We start from the raw sequence: 13,244 nt of genomic DNA on the forward strand, positions 1-13,244 counted from the left end.
TGGCGATCGCCGACAGCGGCATTTATGCAGTTAGATCCTGGTCACGTGTTTTCACCCATCATAGCTTCCCCCCCCCATGACACGATTGTGGGGAGCAGATGGGTTACCATGAAAGTCGGGGGGCCTGCAAAAAAAAAAAAAAATATATAGATTTTCTTCACTATTTTATTTGTGTTCCCCATTTCTTAGTATATTATATGGCAAAGTGAATGGGGTTCTGAAAAACTACAACTTATTCGGGGGAAAAAAAGCAGGCCCTCATGGCTTTTGGCAGAATGAGGAGGAAAGAATGGAAAGTGGAAAATGGGCACTGTTGGGAAGGGGTTAAAAATTAATACCCCCCCAAAATGAGCAGGAACAGTTCCAACTTTAAAAGATTTAACTGCTTCTCCAGGAATCCTGCCAATTTTAGTACACCCAAACGTATTGTTCAAGACTCATGCCATCATAAAGGGGATTTATATGGCATCCCCCCCACCCGTTTTGCAATGAATTTGTTTGTTACGCATGTTCAAATCCTATTAACGTCAGTGAGGAAGAAGGTTCTAAAATAAAGAGATTAGATCTAAAGAATCAAGATTCCTGCAAGAAAATGAAGGATGAGTAAAAGGGCCATGTTTAAAGACAACCTCTCACATCGAGCCTGCAGGCTGATTTGTGATCTTAATGGTATAGAGCAGCAGAGGCTAAATGAATGGATAATGGTTGTTTTTGTTGGGGGTGGATGTATTAATTTGTGCCTATCCATGCTTAGGCTATGTGCACACGTAGTTTGGAGAGCTGCGGATCTGTCCCCGCGGATTTGAAAAAATCCGCAGGTCAAAAGTCCTGCGGTTTACCTGCGGATTAGCCCTGCAGTCTCACACCTCACAATGGATAAGGTGTGAAACAGCAGCGGATTCCGCACAAAGAATTGACATACTGCGGATTGTAACCTGCGGAAAAATCCGCATGTGCACAGCGTTTTTGGTTTGACCTTTGAAAACAATGGTACTGTACAGCACAGCAGAAACTGCTGCGGACCCAGAGGGCCAGAAACGCTGTGGATCCGCAGGGTGTGCACATAGCCTCAGGAGTCCAATGGGTGGTTATAGTCACTGATCGACAGCTATCTCCATGTGTACACTTATATAATGAAGGCGTTCCCTCATTGATAAGACTGCCCTCTGGACTCACACAGCCACTCCCCTAGACTCGCACGGCCGCCACCCCCTGGGCTCTCACTACCGCCCCCTAGACTTGCACGGCCACCCCCCCGGACTCGCACAGCAGCCACCTCCCTGGACTTGCACTACTAGAATGAACAGGAATTTGAGTTAATGAATAATTGGTAACATAGTTTTTAAGGTGGAAGAAAGACTAAGTTCATCTAGTTCAACCCATATCCTAAGATGTTGATCCAGAGGAAGGCAAAAAAAAACCCATGTGGCAAACACTAAGCTCCACATTGGGGAAAAAAATTCCTTCCCAACTCCACATACGGAAATCAGACTAGCTCCCTGGATGAACGCAATATTAAGGAAACTAGTGTATATACCCTGTAATATTATACTTTTCAAGAAAGGCATCCGTGCTCTTAAATTTTAGTAGGGAATCACTCATTACAACATCATATGGCAGAGAGTTCCATAGTCTCACTGCTCTTAAGGCCCCGTCACACTAAGCGACATACCAGCGATCCCGACACCGATATCAAGGTGTCAGGATCGCTAGTTAGTCGCTATGTGATCGCTGGTGAGCTATCACACAGACAGCTTCACCAGCGATCAGCACAGCGATGCCGAGCGCCCGGCATCGCTGGCCATCGCTGAAAAAAATAGAATCAAAATAAAAAATATAGTTATTCTCACCTTCTGACGTCGCGTTCAGCCATCCTGCCTCTCTCCACGCTCCGGTCCCGGTGATACTTTGCACGAATGACTGCGAGATGTCACGGTCTCGAGGAATAAGAAAGTCTCGCGGTCATTTGTGCAAAGGATCACTGGGACCGGAGCGTGGAGAGAGGCAGGATGGCTGAACGGGACGTCGGAAGGTGAGAATAACTATATTTTTTTTATTTTTTACACCTGATCGCTGGTCTCCCGCCTGTCACACACAGCGATGCGTGCTGGTCAGCGGGAGACTAGCGAACAAAGAAATGTCCAGAGATTTCTTGCAGCGATCAGCGATACCGGCAGGGGGGCTGCTCGCTGATTGCTGTCACACACAGCGATCTCGCTGGTGAGATCGCTGTTACGTCACAAAAGTTGTGACTCAGCAGCGATCTCGCTACCGAGATCGCTTAGTGAGACGGGGCCTTTACAGTAAAGAATCCACGTCTGTGATTATGCTTAAACCTTCTTTCCTCCAGACGTAGAGGATGCCCCCTTGTCCCCGTCACAGGTCTAAGAGTAAAAAGATCATTAGAAAGGTCTCTGTATTGTCCCCGCATATACAGGGTTGGCCATCCATATGGATACACGTAAATAAAATGGGAATGGTTGGTGATAAAGTGGATTGGTCATCGTGGGCAAGGTGAATGGCCACCAAGGTCTCCCGATCTGACCCCCTTAGACTTTTATCTTTGGGCTCATCTGAAGGCAATTGTCTATGCTGTGAAGATACGAGATGTGCAGCATCTGAAACAACGGATACTGGAAGCCTGTGCTAGCATTTCTTCTGCGGTGTTGCTATCAATGAGTCAAGAGTGGGAGAAGAGGGTTGCATTGACAATCCAACACAATGGGCAGCACTTTGAACACATTTTATAAGTGGCCATAAACTTGTAAATAATTCATGAAAGAATAAAGATACGTTAAAACCAAGCACACCATTGTTTTTCTTGTGAAATTCTCTATAAGTTTCATGTGTCACATGACCCTCTTCCCATTGGAAAAAATAAACATGGATTTTTGTGAGTACTCACCGTAAAATCCTTTTCTCCGAGACGCTCATTGGGGGACACAGAGACTGTGGGTGTGTGCTTCTGCCGTCTGGAGGCCGACACTAAGTGTACAAAAAAAGAGTTAGCTCCTCCTCCGCCGCATACACCCTCGCCCCTAGGCCGGGCGTAACTCAGTTTAGTGCATAAGCAGTAGGAGAACGCGCCTTAAACTCAGGCAAGAAACTATATGTCTGAAAAAGGGGCCACCCTAAACCTTGTACAAGGATTTGTAAAACTCAAAATAAGTAAAAGCCAACTGGCTGATAGGGTGGGTGCTGTGTCCCCCAATGAGCGTCTCGGAGAAAAGGATTTTACGGTGAGTACTCACAAAAATCCATGTTTCTCCTTCGTCTCATTGGGGGACACAGAGACTGTGGGACGTCCTAAAGCAGTCCTCTGGGCGGGATCTTAACTCACCCAATCCATGCTAATTTGCGCCCCTGATTAGAGGTGCGCAACTGCTGCCTGGAGAATCTTTCTTCCCAGGCTTGCATCCGAGGATGCCTGGGTATGTACGTTATAATGCTTGACAAACGTATGTAAACTGGACCAGGTAGCTGCTTTGCATACCTGCTCCGCTGAAGCCTGGTGTCGTAGTGCCCATGAGGCACCCACTGCCCGTGCCGAGTGAGCCTTGATCCCTGCCGGAACTGGCGTGCCACTGATTTGATAAGCTTCTTGGACCGTCAGGCGAACCCATCTGGCCAAAGTCGCTCTGGACGCAGCGAGCCCCTTCCGCCGTCCCTCTGGAACCACGAATAGAGAGTCTGTCTGGCGGAATGGCGCCGTCCTCGCCACATACCTCCTAAGAGCTCTTACCAGATCCAGAGTGTGCAAAACCTTCTCTACCCTGTGCACCGGTGCCGGGCAAAACGAGGGTAAGACGATGTCTTCGTTGATATGAAATGCAGACACAACCTTCGGCAAGAAGGGGGGAGCTGGCCTTAAAACTACCTTATCCTTATAAAAGGTTAGGAACGGTGGTTTACAAGATAAGGCCGCCAATTCCGAAACCCGCCTAATAGACGTTATGGCTACTAGAAAAACGACCTTTCTGGACAGGTAAGGTAAGGAGACCTCTTGCAATGGTTCGAAAGGGGCCTCCTGAAGGGCTCTGAGCACCAAATTCAGGTCCCATGATTCCGTCGGCGCCTTATAGGGGGGTACTAAATGTGCGACCCCCTGCATAAACGTCCTAACCTGCCAGACGGAAGCGACTTTTCGTTGGAAAAGTACCGACAGGGCCGAGATTTGCGTTCTGAGGGAACTCGGGGCCAACCCTGCGTCCAGCCCTGCCTGTAGAAAAGCCAGTACGTTGGGGATCGAAAAAACCAGAGGAGCCACTTCACGATCCCTACACCAACGGAAGAATACTTCCCAAGTCCGATGATACACCCTCGCCGAGGAAGGCTTTCGGGCACTCACCATCGTGGCCGCCACATCGCGTCTGAATCCTGCCTGTGTTAACAGCCAAGATTCAATGGCCACGCCGTCAAACACAGGGCCCCTAAGTTCGGATGGCAGATCGGCCCTTGGGACAGTAAGTCCGGCCGATCTGGAAGACGCCAGGGTACGTCCACCACTAGTTGGACCAGATCTGCGTACCAGGCCCGCCGGGGCCAGTCTGGGGCCAGCAGAATTGCTGGAACCTTCTCTCTCCTTATTTTCCTGATAACTCTTGGAAGCAGCGGCAGCGGGGGGAACAAGTACGGGAGACGAAACTGGCTCCACGGGAGCACCAGTGCGTCTGCTGCGATTGCCTGCGGATCGAGGGATCGAGCGACAAACCTTAGTACCTTGGCATTCTCTCTGGATGCCATAAGGTCCACGTCTGGTGTCCCCCACCGTTGGCAGATCTGCTGAAAGATCTCGGGGTGCAGGGACCATTCCCCTGCCGCAACCCCCTGTCGGCTGAGAAAATCTGCCGCCCAGTTTTCGACTCCTGGAATGTGCACCGCTGAAATTACCACGCGGTTCTTCTCCGCCCAACGTAGTACCAGTCCGACCTCGCGCATGGCTGCCTGGCTGCGCGTGCCCCCTTGATGGTTGACATATGCTACTGCTGTAGCATTGTCCGTCTGGATGCGCACCGGCCGGTGTCTCAGGAAACACTGGAAATGTCGTAGGGCCAATCGTATTGCCCGTATCTCCAGAATGTTGATCGGGAGAATTACCTCCTGAACCGACCATCGCCCCTGGGCTATGTGACTCTGGAAAACTGCTCCCCAACCCTGCAGGCTTGCATCGGTCGTCACCACCAACCATTGTTCCGGGGGAAAGGGCTTCCCCTGGACCAGAGACGAGTCGCGAGTCCACCACCGGAGTGAACCCCGTACTAGCGGAGACAATTTGCACCGATGACTGAGAGACAGCAGCCTCCGGTCCCATGCTGTCAAGAGCGCATGCTGAAGCGGACGGAGATGGAACTGGGCAAACGGGATTGCTTCTATCGCCGCCACCATTCTGCCCAACACACTCATGCCATACCGGATGGATCTGGAGCCCGGCTGTAGAAGGTTCCGTATCCCTTGCTTGATTTTTTGCGCCTTGTCCTGAGGGAGGATCACCAGCCCCCGGGAGGTGTCGAAAATCATGCCCAGGAACACGATTTTTTGGGCTGGAATCAAGGACGACTTGCTCCAATTGATCAGCCAGCCCAGACGGGCCAGGGTATCCAGAGTAATATTGACATTGTCCTGGCACTCCTGAAACGACGGCCCCTTTACCAAAAGGTCGTCCAGGTAAGGTAACACCGTTATGCCCCGTGCATGCAGGATGGCCATAACCACCGCCATTATCTTTGTAAAGACTCTGGGGGCAGTGGCCAGACCAAAGGGCAGAGCCACGAATTGGAAGTGACGTCCTCCGATCGCAAATCGCAGGAACCTCTGGTGTGGGGGGAATATCGGAATATGCAGATATGCATCCTGCACATCGATTGAGGCCAGGAATTCCCCTGGATCCATGGCTGCAATGACCGAGCGGAGGGATTCCATCCGGAATCGCCTGACCCTGATGAATCTGTTTAGGATCTTTAGATCCAGAACCGGCCTCACAGTCCCGTCCTTTTTGGGGACCGAAAAAAGATTGGAGTAAAACCCCTGCGACTCTTCGCCCTGCGGCACTGGGGCGATAACCCCTTTGTGCTCTAGCGTCGTTACAGCCTGTAACAAACTCTCCGCCTGCGAATCTGTCTTGGAAAGTCGCGAACGGAAGAATCGCTGTGGTGGCCGTCCGACAAACTCTATCTTGTACCCGGACGATACAAGTTCTGCCACCCAAGTGTCGCGTGTCACTGCGACCCAAACGTGGCTGAACCTTAGTAGGCGTCCGCCCACCCTGTCGTCCGTAGGTACGGAGCGCCTCCAGTCATTTAGCTGGAGGCTTTTGGGGCTTGGCCCCCTTCGCTCTGGGTAAATGGCCTCGGCCTCTACCCAGCGGATTGGCCCTGTAAGAGACTTGTTTTTCCCTACTCTGGCCATCGTTTGCGGAGGAGTATGTCCTGGCCGGAGTCCCCCCCCAGGGGCTACGAAAGGGTCGAAAACGCCTTTGCGTTTGCCTGAATGCCGGGCAACTTCTCTGCTGCGGAAGGAAACTACTCTTCCCCCCTGTGGCTTCTGAGATAAGCCTATCCAGCTTCTCACCGAACAATCGATTGCCCTGAAAAGGCAATGAGGTCAAGGATTTTTTAGAGATAGAATCCGCTTTCCACAGCCTCAGCCATAATGCACGCCTAATGGCGATCGCATTCGCCGCTGCCACCGCCGAACACTCGGCCGCGTCCAGTGAGGCGCTGACAAGATAATCACTTGCCCCTGACATCTGATTTGCCACCTCTAAGACCTCCGCGGGCAGATCCCTGTCCTGGAGGGCCTTATACAGAGCTTCCCCCCACGAAACCATGGCTTTAGCCACCCAAGTCGCCGCAAAGGAGGGGGCCAGAGCCGACCCTGCTGCCTCATATACCGAGCGGGCAAGCCCGTCCATGAGGCGATCAGTTGGGTCCTTAATAGAGGAAACACTGGGTATTGACAATAGCGACCTAGATGCTAAACGTGACACGGGAGGGTCCACTACTGGCGACTCTACCCAAGCCTTATGGAGCTCAGGAGGAAACGGATACTTTGCCTGTAGCGCTTTTTGCATTGCAAAGCGCTTATCCGGGTGATCTCTATGTTTCTGGACTAGCTCCTCAAACTCCGGATGCGTGGCAAATCTTCTATGTGGTCGCCTGGATTTCTTAAAAGAGACCTTGTGACCTGAGGCTGTGGGCACATCGTCCTCGATCTCTAATGTCTGGTTGACTGCCTCAATGAGACTGTCCACCGAATCCTGGAACCCCAGACTTTCTAGATTCCAGGCTCCTTCCTCCTCTCCTTCATCCTGATCGCTCCCAGAGCTCAGTGACGGGGAACGGGATGCCCTAATACCCGCCGCCGAAGCCCCGGAGGGTCCGGCCGACGGGGAACGAACCCTCTTGATATGAGCTTGCCTGGTACTGGAGCGACCTCTAATGGTTGGAGGGTCCTGAGACGAGGACGAGCTCTCTTCCGCTGGCAGACCCCACTCCCTGCTCCCGCCCGGGCCCTGAAGGGATTCAATTGCCCTTGTAAGGGACAGCATAGACTGCGATAAGGACACCGCCCATTCCGGGGGGTCCTGACCCCTTGGTTCAGAAACAGTGGGGGGCTCCTGGGCGCGCTCCGACTCACAGGCTTCACAATATTTACCCGCCTGTGCCTTTGGCAGCCTGACCCCACAGGACACGCAAACCGCGTAAAGGAAAGAGTGAGCTTTTCCTTTTGCAGACATACTTGCACAGGCTGAAGGCAGAGTAGAAGGAGGAGGAGGGTAACCTCTTCCCTGACAAGCAGCGTGGTTCTCCAAACGGAGTTACACTCACCCACCGGCTCCTTGCGTGGATGCGATGTGTTAGGGCGGAAGTCTCTCCGGGATCTGCGCCTCTGACCTCCTGCCCTATATCGCGCGTCTCCACCATCGCCGCTGTCACCGCCGCGTCAGCGGGCGGGACTTCCGGCTACCACCGGAAGTCAGCGGGCGGGACTTCCGGCTACCACCGGAAGTCGGCGCGCGGCCTCGCGCGATACTCGCGCCCTCCTGCAGTGGGGCCGCGGCCGCCGGCGGGCTTCCGGCCGCGATACACGCGGCGTGCGGAGCCCGGGTGCAACGCCCTGGCTACCGCTACCCACCAGCGCCAACTTGCGGTGCGCTCCAGGAGCGGATCCCCCATATACTAAACAGGTGAGCAGGGCCATCCGCCGTGCAGGCGCGCGGGGGGGGGCTCTGTCGGTCTTACTCGCGGCCTCTTCCCCCTGTACGCTCTCACCTGCGCCTCCGATTCAACCCCCTGGACTCACTACCAAGGGGTGGACGGGTGCTCCATACACTGCTGTTGTAGGAGAGTAGCAACGCGGAGGCTGACCCCTGGTTCTGCTCACACGTGCTCCTGATGAAGTTGTGGGGAAACCGAGTCCTCTAATCAGGACGCGTTGCCCCTCTTTCGTTAAAAAATAGATGTCTGGAAAAAAGTCCCAGATGTGTCCCTCGGTGCGGGAGAGGACACGTGGAGGGTTACTCACACGTGGTCGCCCGTTGGTGATTTGGGGAGATCGGATCCTCTCTATAGGATCCGTCGCCCCTATCTTATCTTCATAGAAAAAAGGGAGGAAAAAAAAAAAAAAAAATCTAGTCTGGAACTCCAGACTGCGTGTGCCTCCATCAGACACTAAGCAAAAACTGAGTTACGCCCGGCCTAGGGGCGAGGGTGTATGCGGCGGAGGAGGAGCTAACTCTTTTTTTGTACACTTAGTGTCGGCCTCCAGACGGCAGAAGCACACACCCACAGTCTCTGTGTCCCCCAATGAGACGAAGGAGAAAGTTGGATCCAAAAGTACAGATTTCAAAATGGTCACCATGTTCACCACCCATCTTGAAAAGTTTCCTCCCTCCCATACACTAAAGTGCCACAAACAGGAAGATGATATCATCAATCATTCCCATTTTATTTAGGTGGATCCATATAGATGGCCCACCCTGTACAGTATTTATACATTGTAATAAGATCACCAATAAGCCTTTGTTTTTCCAAACTAAATAACCCCAAGTGTAATAACCTATCTTGGTATTGCAGACCCCCTAGTTCCCTAATAACCTTGGTCGCTCTTCTCTGCACCTGCTCCAGTTCAGCTATGTCTTTCTTATATATCGGAGACCAGAACTGTACACAGTATTCTAAGAGTGGTCGCTCTAGTGACTTATATAGAGGTAAAATTATGTTCTCCTCCTGAGCATCTATGCCTCTTTTAATGCATCCCATTTTATTTGCCTTTGCAGCAGCTGCCTGACACTGGCCGCTAAATGTGAGTTTGTCGTCCACCCATACACCCAGGCAATGACGGATCTTAATAGGGGCGGATGGGGCGGTCGCCCCGGGCCCAAGGTTTTTTGGGGGCCCAGGGCACTGGCGTAGCGTGGTGGGGTGGGCGGTCCGCCCCAGGCGGCATGTGTGTGGGGGCGGCGCGGCAGCAATTCCACCCTGCAGTGCAGTGCAGCGGCGGGCAGGGAGCGATGCGATCACGGCAGCTCCGCTGCCTGCAAGAGTGAATAGCAGGAGCGGAGCGGCAAGGGTCCGTCCTGCTTCCTGCCCGGAGGCCGCGCTTCCTGTTTCACACAGAGGAGCGCCGCTGAATGACGTCATCATTCAGCGGCCGCTGCTGTGTGAGGGAGGAAGCTCGGGCGATGCTGCGGACAGGTGAGAGGAGAGAGGTGGTGTCTTGTGTGTATGTATGTATGTCTGTGTGTATGTCTGTGTGTATGATGGAGCAGGCAATGTGGGAGTGATGGTCTAGAAGGCAGTGATGGGGTGAAGGAGCAGACAATGATGGGGTGATGGAGCAGGCAGTGATGGGGTGATGGAGCAGGCGGTGATGGAGCAGGCAATGAGGGGAGTGATGGGGGTGATGGAGCAGGCAATGATGGGGGTGATGGAGCAGGCAATGATGGGGTGATGGAGCAGACAATTATGGGAGTGATGGAGCAGACAATGATGGGAGTGATGGGGTGATGGAGCAGGCAATGATGGGGGTGATGGAGCAGGCAATGATGGGGTGATGGAGCAGACAATTATGGGAGTGATGGAGCAGACAATGATGGGAGTGATGGGGTGATGGAGCAGGCAATGATGGGGGTGATGGAGCAGACAATGATGGGGTGATGGAGCAGACAATTATGGGAGTGATGGAGCAGACAATGATGGGAGTGATGGGGTGATGGAGCAGGCAATGATGGGGGTGATGGAGCAGACAATGATGGGGTGATGGAGCAGGCAATGATGGGGGTGATGGAGCAGGCAGTGATGGGGTGATGGAGCAGGCAATGATGGGGGTGATGGAGCAGGCAATGATGGGGGTGATGGAGCAGGCAGTGATGGGGTGATGGAGCAGGCAATGATGGGGTGATGGAGCGTGATTTTGTGCGTATTGGCCGTAGGCCTACAGCTTATGTGCAACGTCTTTTTAGGCCATGTCCACACGTGGTGGAATGGTGGCGGGTTTTCCGTATGGACCCGCAGCAATCCAAGTGCTGCGGTCCGTACGGCTGTCAATTCCCGCACGGGGACCGCAGCGCTCAGGTGGGAAGGGGGGTACAGGGGCCCAGGTTTTATGAACAGCCCCGGGCCCATAGTCCACTTAATCCGCCACTGCACCCAGGTCTTTTTCAGTGACAGTTTTGCCCAGTAAAATTAAGCACATATACATTTGCCATTTATCAGCCCAAGCTTCTAGTTTACATGAATCCTCCTGTAACATAAAATTGTCCTCCTCTGAATTGATTACCCTGCAGAGTTTAGTGTTTTCTGCAAATATAGAAATTCTACTCTCTATGCCCCCTACAAGGTCATTAATAAATGTTAAAAAGCGGGCCCAACACCCGACCCCTGCAGTACCCCACTGCTAACCGCGGACCCAGTCCGAGTGTGCTCCATTAATAACCACCCTTTGTTTCCTTTCCCTGAGCCAGCTCTTAACCCACTTACACATACAGTGGGTACGGAAAGTATTCAGACCCCTTTAAATTTTTCACTTTGTTTCATTGCAGCCATTTGGTAAATTCAAAAAAAGTTCATTTTTTTCTCACCCCATCTTTACTGAAAAAACAAATGTAGACATTTTTGCAATTTTGTTTTTTTAAAACTGAAATATCACATGGTCATAAGTATTCAGACCCTTTGCTTAGTATTGAGTAGAAGCACCTTTTGAGATAGTACAGCCATGAGTCTGGGAATGATGCATCAAGTTTTTCACCCCTGGATTTGGGGATCCTCTGCCATTCTTCCTTACAGATCCTCTCCAGTTCCGTCAGGTTGGATGGTGAACGTTGATGGACAGCCATTTTCAGGTCTCTACAGAGATGCTCAGTTGGGTTTAGGTCAGGGCTGGGCCAGTCAAGAATGGTCACAGAGTTGTTCTGAAGCCACTCCTTTGTTATTTTAGCTGTGTGCTTAGGGTCACTGTCTTGTTGGAAGGTGAACCTTTGGCCAAGTCTGAGGTCCAGAGCACTCTGGAAGAGGTTTTTATCCAGGATATCTCTGTACTTGGCCACATTCATGATTCCTTCTATTGCAATCAGTCGTTCTGTCCCTGCAGCTGAAAAACACCCCCATAGCATGATGCTGCCACCACCATGTTTCACTGTTGGGATTGTATTGGGAAGGTGATGAGCAGTGCCTGGTTTTCTCCACACATACAGATTAGAATTATCTTCAAAAAGTTCTATCTTCGTCTCATCAGACCAGAGAATCTTGTTTCATAGTCTGGGAGTCCTTTGTGTGTTCTTTAGCAAACTCTATGCGGACTTTCATATGTCTGGCACTGAGGAGAGGCTTCCGTCAGGCCACTGTGCCATAAAGGCCCGACTGGTGGAGGGCTGCAGTGATAGTTGACTTTGTGGAACTTTCTCCCATCTCCATACTGCATCTGTGGAGCTCAGCCACAGTGATCTTGGGGTTCTTCTTTACCTCTCTCTCCAAGGCTCTTCTCCCACGATTGCTCAGTTTGGCTGGATGGCCAGGTCTAGTAAGACTTCTGGTGGTCCCAAACCTTCCATTTAAGGATTATGGAGGCCACTGTGCTCTTAGGAACCTTGGTACAAAGAGAAGGCTGGTAGTGCAATAAGAGACTGCGCTGCTGTGGTAGAATTCAAGGTATCTTTATTGCTAACGCGTTTCCTGAGCCAGTCCCAGCTCACTTCATCAGGGCATGCCCTGATGAAGTGAGCTGGGACTGGCTCAGGAAAGGCGTTGGCAATAAAGATACCTTGAATTCTACCACAGCAGCGCAGTCTCTTATTGCACTACCAGCCTTCTCTTTGTACCAAGTCCTTGGACCTCGTGCAGACTGCTGCAGCTGTTTTATGCAATTATAGGTGTTGTGACTCTCACAACCCTATCAGGTGAGCCTAACACTTGCTGTGCACTCATCTACTTTCCATACAGACCTACGCATTGGAAGCGCCCTGTCTCCCCCTTTTCTCTTAGGAACCTTGAGTACTGCAGAAATTCTTTTGTAACCTTGGTCAGATGTGTGCCTTGACACAATTCTGTCTCTGAGCTCGTTGGCCAGTTCCCTTGACCTCATGATTCTCATTTGGTCTGACATGCACTGTGAGGTCTTATATAGACTGGTGTGCGCCTTTACAAATCAAGTCCTATCAGTTCAACTAAACACAGCTGGACTCCAATGAAGGAGTAGAACCATCTCAAGGATGATCACAAGGAAATGGACTGCATGTGACTTAAATATGTCTGAGCAAAGGGTCTGAATACTTATGACCATGTGATATTTCAGTTTTTCTTTTTTAATAAATTTGCAAAAATTTCTAAATTTCTGGGTTTTTTTTTTTCAGTCAGAGGGGGTGCAGAGTGTACATTAATGAGAAAAACATTAACTTTGTTTCATTGCAGCCATTTGGTAAATTCAAGAGAGTGAAAAATTTAAAGGGGTCTGAATACTTTCCAAACCTACTGTATTTTCCTCTATCCCCATTGTTCTCATTTTATGTATCAACCTTTTGTGTGGCACTATATCAAAAGCTTTTGAAAAGTCCATGTACACTGAATTTCCTTGGTCCAGTCCGGAACTTACCTCTTAATAAAAGCTTATCAGATTAGTCTGACAGGAACGGTCCCTCGTAAACCCATGAGGTTATTCTTCTTCAGATACTCCAGTATAGTATCTCTTAGAAAACCCTCCAGGATTTTACCCACAGTAGAGGTTAAGCTCACTGGTGTATAATTTCCAAG

The 13,244-nt window shown here is 51.2% G+C and overlaps 1 protein-coding gene across 4 annotated transcripts in view; it reads left to right on the forward strand.

The window, feature by feature from the left end:
• Positions 1–13,244, forward strand: part of LOC141058287 (inositol-trisphosphate 3-kinase B-like) — an 87,752-nt gene that overhangs the window by 67,850 nt on the left and 6,658 nt on the right. The window lies entirely within an intron of this gene.

The sequence above is a fragment of the Dendrobates tinctorius genome, unplaced genomic scaffold, assembly GCF_039654945.1.
Source record: "Dendrobates tinctorius isolate UK_male_01 unplaced genomic scaffold, ASM3965494v1 ptg000211l, whole genome shotgun sequence".
Lineage (NCBI taxonomy): Eukaryota > Metazoa > Chordata > Amphibia > Anura > Dendrobatidae > Dendrobates > Dendrobates tinctorius.